General features: G+C 29.4%; 1 long non-coding RNA gene across 1 annotated transcript; it reads right to left on the bottom strand.

Moving 5' to 3' along the window:
* Positions 1-640: 640 nt before the first annotated feature.
* Positions 641-5560, bottom strand: LOC146993137 (uncharacterized). Its single transcript, XR_015038385.1, has 2 exons — positions 5436-5560; positions 641-782 (listed from the first exon to the last, which is right to left on the bottom strand). It is a non-coding gene; the product is annotated as an uncharacterized LOC146993137 (long non-coding RNA).
* Positions 5561-9921: the final 4361 nt, after the last annotated feature.

Raw genomic sequence — 9921 nt, forward strand, 5'->3', positions numbered from 1 at the left:
CAAGATACGAACCTCCACCATCTGCAAAATGCATTGCTCTCTTTGTACAGGATCTCTGTGGCTGTTACTGGAAGCCTAGAGTATGTTCAAGCAGTAGTAAATAGGCTTCCTTATTCTCTGTTTATTTAGTGTGTGATATATTTGTTTGTGTGTGTTTATTTGATAGTGTGTCTGTATATATACTTTTGTCTGCCATTGGAAATAAAAATATATGCATTACAAATCCGAGTTATTAAGTATATTAAGGCTGTTTACATTTTTCATTCCAAAACATATATTCAATTAAAATACATTATGCAATTTGTGTTCATCTACATTTGTTAATGTTTAATTAATGCCAACAGAAACATGTTCGCATAAATTCCTCTAAGTAATTTAAACATGAGGTTGTTTAAGAAGGCCATTTTTTATCCATTCATTTATTGAAATATTTGCATTACTTCTTATATATTAAAATTTACATATATTATGTACTTTTTTCAGTAGACAATCCAAGAATATTCTATATGTTACAATGTATGGTATATGCAATAATTCCCCCCCCCAAAAAAAAGAAAAAAAATCTTATCCTCTATTTGTGATCTTATTATCTGATTGTGTCTTCTTCAAAATACACAAATAATCTGATGGAATGAAAATATTTTGGTCATTAAAACTTTTTAATCACTGCTCTTTACATCTACATTTCTTTTTTCACATAATCTGAAGTTTTCGAGTAGTCTGAAGGTTTTCAAACTGTGTTTCACAGAAATTTTAGATACCATGCAACTCCTCTAGGGCATCTGCAAGTCAAAATTTAAAACAATTTTTAATATCACTGGACATCAAAATGAAATACTTGAAATAATCTTTGAAATTCTCTTATTATTGTTAAAAAATATTAAGCAGATTTTTGTTTATGATTAAATTTATAATGAAATAATGAATTTCTTTTTACTTTCTGCATAAAATGCACAAATTTTATATTTCAATTCTTTAACATTTATTTTTCTGAGGATAGGATTTATTTTTCTGAGAATTCTTCTATAGAAAAAATTACGATTTTAGAAGTTTTTCTGAATTTAAAGATTTGAAGACAACCCTGTTATAAGGGTTTACGATTATAATGTGAATGACCCAAATAATTGTAAATGGCCTATGGCCATACTTAATACACATATTATTTAAATTGACATGCTTTACCTGTAATGTACGTTTGTGACTTATGTTATAATTTAAGTGCACCAGTTTACTCACACTTATCTGTATTGTATGTATGTATTATACGCATCTCTAGACTCAGGTTAAAGCTAGCTCGTTTTCCCTTTCTCAGCTTTCCCAGATGACATTTTTGGGTCTTTACTGGAACTCGACGCACACTTTATTTCGGCTAGAATAACCACTTATCTCACTCTTCTTTTATTCAAAAATTATAACATACTAATTTGGGGAAAAAATTATATTTTATGTTAGTTACTCATGACAACATTCGAAACAACCTACATGTTCGACAACGGGTAGGGTCTAGGAAAGCCACAACTTTTTCAATGAACTGGATGAATAAATGCAGCCCTGCCTTTTGTTGTGTTTTATGCATTTATAAATTTCTACCTGACTGTTTATTCTTTAATTCTATATAACACAATTAATCGATGATTGTTTCTTGTATGGAATTTTAACATTAATTCTACATAATAACATGAGTAATATTTTTTTTTAAAATTGTATTTTAGCATTATTAAAAAACACTTTGGCACTATGAACTGAGAATATCTGTCAATCTGTCTTCTACGTTAATTTACAAAAATATAAATGTGAATATCTGAATGGAGTTATATTGAAAGATCTACTGGATGCTATGATTCCATGATGGTCAATCCACCACACTGGAAATATTAAATCAAACAATAAGTACAGGAAAAGATTCAGCAAGACAATATATCCTCTTTTGAATGAATACATTTAACTGTAGTTATTCCATATGATGTATTATACAACACCCCAAAATCATGGAAAATAACTTTCTAAACCGAGTTTACAGTGTAAAAAAAGTAGTGGAAAAATGTTGTAGTTATGTAACTGGGCTATCTAACATAAAAATTACAGCATATTACATCAGTATTCTTACCTTTACTGCATATTACAACCAAATAACTACAATTAGATATGAGAAAGAACAGGCAGTGTCAGTACAACCAGAGTAAAACTTTTACAGAGTTGCTAATTTGAAAACAAGTGAACCTGTAAAACTAACCCTGCATACTGGTTTGCTTTAGATGCATTTGGTAACCAATATGCCGTAAGTCTGTACCAGATTCAGTTTTGAGTGCATTAAATACTATATTGCTCATATGTCTTGATCGTGACAATCAATGCAGCTGCAGCATTATTGAATAGAAATAAGTTATATGACTCTCAAATAAGTGTTTGTAAAGTTGTTCAGGAAATAAATATTACTAAATAATAACATGTATTATGTTTATTGAATTTTACAAAACTTATATGTTATCCTTTGAATTATCGTCAATTTTAATTGTCTGAAATCTGGTATTTGAGAGTATATAGTTGTAGCAGTTTTTTCACTATAAATTCTGAAGAATCCAAAAATAAATGCACATACTAAAGTATTTCAAGTATGATAATATTCAGAATTTAAGATTATCCTAAAAGTACGAAATTTATTATTTTATTTGAAAACAAGTATTAGTGTATCCATGGCATGCAGGTCCCCGAGATTACTCTATTATCCACTCATAGGTGGGGGTGTCACCTTTGCCAAAGGCTCTTTGTAGCCTGCTTTAGGTTTTATACTAATTTTAATTACTGGCCATCTACTGAAATGGTTTCTTTATGTATATCCACCTTTATTCCAACTCTGGTATTTCTACGGCGATGGAGGTTTAGTTGACCATACTTCTTGACAATTCTTTTACTTTTTTTTAGTTTAATTTTTTTTTTTTCAATTTGAAGCGGTAGACCAGTATTTTCATCTCGGATAACTGTTTTTGAAGCAGACTCGAAAATCTGCTTCAAAGAATTGGCTACATTGTGTAAATTTTCGCTATCTAAATTCCAAAGGAGTGACCGAATTGATCTGTAGTTTCCATCGCACTCATTGATCAAATTTCTTTTTTTACTCAACGTTGCTTCTTCAGATATGGTGGGTAAATTATCTGATGTTCCACCTGAAGGAGTTTCAGTTGATGAATATTTTCGTTTTCTGGTGCCTGAAATACTTCTTTAGACTAAATCTTCATCAACTTTGAAAATAGCCATTCTGCAGTACATTCCAAACTCCAGGTTGGAAACTTCATGCCAGCAAACACAATATGCTTGCACAGCAGTCAGTTTCTTCTGAAATCTAAGCATGTGCATTGACACAGTTGTTTCTGTTCATCAAACGTGACAGAATAAACTGCATCATGCTTAGTTTCAGAAGAAACTTTAAAGAAGCCATGTGAAATTTTTTTTTTATGCTACCCACATAAACTTCAGCAGCTCTTAATTTTGTTTTTATGTGATCAATTAACCATTTTGGCTTATTGATTAAATAATTTGGTACATGTCCATTGTATAATCTGGCCTGCGACAGCATACTCAGATTTTTTCTGACGTAAATTCTATATCTTTCTGGCAGAAATTTCTCAAACAAGATCTTAATTATTTCAGACAGCATACAGTTTTTATATCCCTGAAGATATCTATATTTTAGTTCCTCATTTAAGCGTTCAACACCATTGTTCGAGTTTATGAATAAGTCATTTGGTTTGTAAGCCAAAGCCCATCTCTCAATTTCCTTGAACCATGTTAATTCAAAATAATCTTTCACAGCTTCATATTGGTTCCATGATTTTAATACCTCCATTGCTGCAACCATTTCATCTTGAGTTGGAGCATTTGCTATGGCATGTAATTTACACAAAAGCTCTTCTTTGGGAACCACTGCATTCTTTTTCTTAGAAGCCCATCTTGACCATGCCTGCTCTCGATTGAAATTACATATAAAAACCTTAATTCCTGTAAAGACATTTTCCAAACTTGTAATTTCTTCCATTGCAAAATCAACCATCCCATATTTTGGTCTAACGAGAGGCGACCAATTTTTAATAATTATAAGAGCTTCTTCTAATGCTTTGGCTGTTTCATTTTGTGTAATTATTATGCTCACTATTTGATAGTTCACATTTGTTTTGACAACTAAAAAATAAAGTGGGAGAGCATACTTACAGGTTCGATAGGTCACGTCGAGAAGAACAAGATTAGAACCATATAAGACATATAAATTTTTCATTTCTTCGCTTTGATATACAAATAGCAGATTTAGTTTTGAATCTGTAAAGTCATTTGGCTCAGTACCATCATATGTATTTTCAGTACATGGTCTAAAAAAAACAGAACACTTGGAAGTATCCCAGCTATTTATTAACATTTCTGTATTTTCCTGGTCAATTTTACTAGTTCTAATATCGGATTTTGCTTGGCTTATTATTTTCCTTATTGCCTCCATTTCTGGATAAAATCGTCTGCGCGTTTTATCAGTTTCTCCCAATTCAGTTGAAACGTATACTTCTAATAGCTCTGCAATTACAGTGGCATTGCATTTTCCATTCTTAACTTTAGAAGCTATGAAATGCCGCACTCTAGCATCTATAGGTTCTATTACTGCAGCCATGTTACCCATTAGATGATTTTGATGATCTTGGCTATTAAGTAAATTAAACATGAAAACTTCTTCACCAGCAATACTATCTTTATTGGCTAGTTTTTCCTTAATTTTCCGAGATATGATAATCTTTCTTTTTGGGGTTGGCACTACCTGTAATTTAAACATATTTATCACAGTAAAATTTAGAAATTCCAGCACAGTCATCTAAAACTAATTATTGATAAAGATTCAATTTTAAAAACTTTCTGTTCATAACAAATTATTCAAAAAAAAAAAAAAAAAAAGAGGAGTCATTTCTTTCCTTTAAAAAAAGCTGTAAAAAGGATCTTCCATTTTTATAACAATAGATCAAATTACTTCTTCAAAGAAACATAACCAATAAAACTTCACTTTGAACAACTTATTTCTATTTGTAGCAAATTGGTTAGAATATAATTAGCATAAAAAGCCTTTATTTGTGGCCTGAAAACATCATTTTATTTGCATGTCAATTACTGAATTATTTATTTAGGAAAATATTACTGTTAAAAACCCTCTTTTAGGAAAAAAAAAAAAAAAAAACTATTTAGAAAAATATGTTGAATAAAGAGACACAAAAAATCATTTCTCTTTTTTACATTGTGACTCTAAAAATACCTTTTGTTTTTATGTCAAAAAGTATGTATACTTTATCATAGAATACCTTCAATAAATCTTGCTCATACGTGACAGAATTATATTTTTTCCTTAAAAAAAAATTCTCTAAAATTACTAAGACCATCTTAGAACAAAAAGTTAAATAAACTTCTACCTTGAACTGAGGCATCCTGTACATTCGGGTAACATTAATTACAGCTGGACAATTAACTTTTTTAGTTGTCTGGTTCTTGGAATATGCTTTACCAAAAGCATGATCAGTTTGACACTAAAAGAAAAAAACACACATACACACATATATATATATATAATCCAAGAGGTGATATTTTTGTATAAATTTTTAAATATAACAATGTTATTTTACCTTTTCATTTTTTAGTTTAGCATAATTTTCCTTTTGACGTTTATTCAGATCTTTTCCTTGATGGCAAACATAGGTTTTTCACCCAAAGTGGAAATAGGGAATATCATCTAACCAGTTTAATCGTAAATCTGGAGTTAGTTCAACTGGAAAGAAAATTTTGATTTAGATCACAATCTGATAAGCTTTGATTTTTAAAAGAAAGAAATTACAGATCTCTATAAACATATTATACATTTAACTGTCTCTATATATACTACATACTGTAGACACTGCTTAATGTATTGCAGCTGATGTCGTGTATATTGCTATTGAATTTCTAAGTTCTGCTCTTTCATATATGGAAATAAAAAATGCATCATTTGCTGTAATTTTATTTGCTCAATTTGGTTAATATAATCAAAATATTATACAATAAATTTCTTAAACTGAAGAACGAAAATTATTTTTGATTTTAATCAAGCATTTAGAAAAAAGCGCAAAACAATAAAATAAAAAAAACTTAATTTCATACGAATTTTCAATAGCTATTGATTTAGAAGGGCTTCAGCACAGTTCCTTCTTCTTCAAAAGGGAGGTAAAAATTCCTGAAAACATCTGTGCCAAAATACACTTGCGTTTTTGCCCAATTTCAGATTTTACATTGGCAAAATCTCTTTAAACAAGGATGCCCTCCAAGTATTAAGATTATAGGTATAGAATTGGTCCAATAAATTTCAGAAACATTATGGACTACTCAAATGAACTTTTGCAATGAAGACTGTAAACAACTGAAAAACAAACTTTTATTTTTCCTAATTAAAATGTTAAGAAAGTGGCTAGTTATATTTATAGTTAATTCAATTCCTATTTTAAAGGATACTTTTCTCATCATCTTATATTACCAAAAATGGGCAAATGTAATCACATTAAGCAGCACCTACTGCAAACATAGAGAGATATTAAAAGCATTAAACTATTATGTAAAAAAAATTATGTCATTTTGTCTCATATTAAAATTATATATGCTAGGTAAAGTATAGAATGAGCTAGCTGCCTTAGGCAAAAGGGATGCCTTTAAGAAGGTCTAATGGGAAACTGGCTTGTATTCACTTATATATAAGGAGAACAGGAAAATTCCCATGCAGCTAATCCATTCAACAGTATTTTTACCTTGATCAAACATCCAGTATTCAGCTATCTTATCTGCTAGTCCATTGGTGCTAAGAGTCAAAATAGACAGTAATGTGATTTTACACACAAGATAAGTAGCATTCATTGATTAAAGAAATATATATATCACATCACTAAAGAAACATATATACATTTCAGAAAACTTTCCTGTTTTCTTTAGAAAACATTATTCAGTATCTTTATTATAACTTCCTGATATTTCAGTGCATTATAATTTTATGGTGAACTATTACCTGAAAATAAAACAGAATATTTTTTGAATTGGTAGTGTTTATTATAAGGTTATTTTGAAACATGTTGTTAATGATAAAACTAAAGAATGGATTTTCTTTATAGACTATTAAATGATTATATTTCAAATCAACAGACTGCATTCATACACTAAAATAGGATGAAAAATATAGTAGTCATCGAGACAATTGTCGAGTTTCTCAAGAAACAATAAAAATTTTCATATCTAACACGGTATATCTTGTTTAATGTTTAATAATGTTTTCGTGAAGCATCAGCTATTTAAAAAAAAAAAAAAAAAGACATGCAATACCTGACAATGAAACCAAATAAAAATCAAACATAACGCTATTACACGTTATGCAACAAAATTATATGAACGATTATTATGAATATGAACGTCTATAAACCCTTTTTTCAACTTGGACCAAATCTCGCAACTCCCCACTAGGGGGGATGTTTCCATAACCGGCACTTGGCGAAATTGCGGATTTGTTTACATCGGAAGTGAGCGTACGTACGCCAGAATATGGTAACCCTGATAATTGTTGCAACCCACACAGGGAATTTTCCTGAAGGAGGAAAAGGGAAATTTTCTGTTTACTTTTCGAACATTACGGCAAGAGAAAATAAAGTTTGAAAGTCGCAAATCATTATTAGTTCATATTTTCGCAAAACGTTTATGGGGTTTATTTTTCGAACATTACGGTAAAAGAAAATAAAGTTTTTTATATTTTCGCAAAACGTTTATGGGGTTTGGGGAGTTAAAAAATGCAGCAAATTATTATTATTAACATAACAAAATGTTCCTTTTTTACGTATTATATATGTTATAAATATTGCTATTGCCATGAAGACAAACTGGGCAAAGTTAAAATGATACCAACAACAACAGCATTTAATTTATTATAGCTTTTTTCTTACTTTTACTAGAATTCTAATGATAAAATGATTAGTGCATTTAAATACATATTAAATGAAAATATTAAAATAGATATGGAGATGCATTAAATATGATTTGGACTAATTTAATTATGTATTCTTACATATATAGCTATGCACATTTAATTTTTCTCAATAAAAATAATTAAGCTATCCTTATTATTTTTATATGTCTATACATTTTTTAACTCTGCACATAGTAACTCAGAAAGAAAGATATATGGGTAGGATATGGGAAGATAAAAATTATTAATCTTCCCTTTAAAGTCAAATGGATATAGCTGTAGTATATGATTTCAAAAAAAGTAAATCATTAGAATATTAAGCTGAAAATATAAGTCTGAAGGAAAGAGATTTTTCTTAAATTCAAACTGTGCACAAAACATTTCAGATGCATTCAAACTCTGAACTGGAACATGTTAATTTACTGTTGTGGAACTAATATGAAAACAATATTGTTGACAGTATAGTAGTGTACCACCAAAGAATTTATGCTGGGAGAAGAAGCAAAGCTTCGATGACACCACAAAGCCAAATGATAACTGGCTTAATTTTTACTCTTTTTATGCATAAAATGTCATAGTTGTTAGTATCTCATTAAAATGTATTTTCTAATAATATAATGATTTGCAAATGATGGAAATTTACTTGTCATTAAAACATTTTGTTCTAAACATGCTTCAGCTTATCAAAGAAGTTAAAGCTATTCCAACCTATCCCCCATATTAAAGTTTTTTTGATTAAATCAGGTTCATGTCTAATGCATCAAAAATATAAATAAACTTTCTTTAGTATTTGTCAAACATCAGTTCTCATGGCCTTAAATTGGATGCAAGATTTATTTCACAAAGTTATGTTTTCACTTATGGGGCAAAACTTTTAAATTTGTTATTTGAATCTGTTACATTAGTCTTTATTTTAAAGAATATATTGTATGTCATATGGCCATGAAGGCAACCTGGTTAAAGTAGAAATGAAATCAAACTTTCTAATTAATGTGATTTGAAGTCATTGTGTTATACTTCGAGGAATATGTTATATGGTAAATATGTGTACTCATGTTTTTCCTGGAAAGGGCATAACATTTTTTTACAGAAATAAGTTACCAACCTAAATCTATTGTCATGGCAATTAAATTTTTCTGAAAGAGCAGGATTATTTATAAGCCAAGTGCTAAACCTTTGTATTGTTACCCTGATCATGAAATTTTAAATGGTGATTTAATTTCTTTTTTCAGGTTGAACTGCCCTTCAATGAAAGCTTTTGCTCGATGTGTGGCCTGTAATAGCAATAAATGGGACTTTTGTGAACTGAAATCTGTTAGGCTTTCCAAAATCCAGAAAGGTAAAGTTTAACTTTTTATTTAAGCCTAATGTTCTTAAAATATATTAGAATATCCATAGGTGACATTTGATTATTGTTTAATAAAGATACCATAACAAAATAAGCTGATTGAATCACCAAATTTGTAACTTGTAACTTTTAAATATATCCAGACTGTCTGCTTTAATAAGGAAGTAACATACAGTGCATATATAGTAGTGTTTTGATTTTCATTTATCATTTTATTCTGTTTTAAGTATGAGTTCAGCAATGCTCCAACATAAGGTATTCCAATTTATATGAGCTTTAAGTTGTACAGCTCCTTATTTTATTTTGCATATTTATACTTGTTGTTTTGAAATTGTCAATAATTCATAAAATGCTGATGAACAAAACATTACTATGCCTATATATAAGAATTAGCTTTAATGAAATGAGAAGCATCAAAGTATATGCTAATTGCCATAAAACTCCATACCCTTCTTCAAAACAGTACTTCAGTTATAACTGTAACAGACGATGCAGTTGTTCAACATTTTTATACACTGTGCTGTTACTTTCATACTTTGGTTCAGGAAAGTAAATGGGATTTGATATTCTATTTTTCTTC

The sequence above is a fragment of the Stegodyphus dumicola genome, chromosome X1 (assembly GCF_044657685.1).
Source record: "Stegodyphus dumicola isolate Sdum_Otavi_A_Nest chromosome X1, ASM4465768v1".
Lineage (NCBI taxonomy): Eukaryota > Metazoa > Arthropoda > Arachnida > Araneae > Eresidae > Stegodyphus > Stegodyphus dumicola.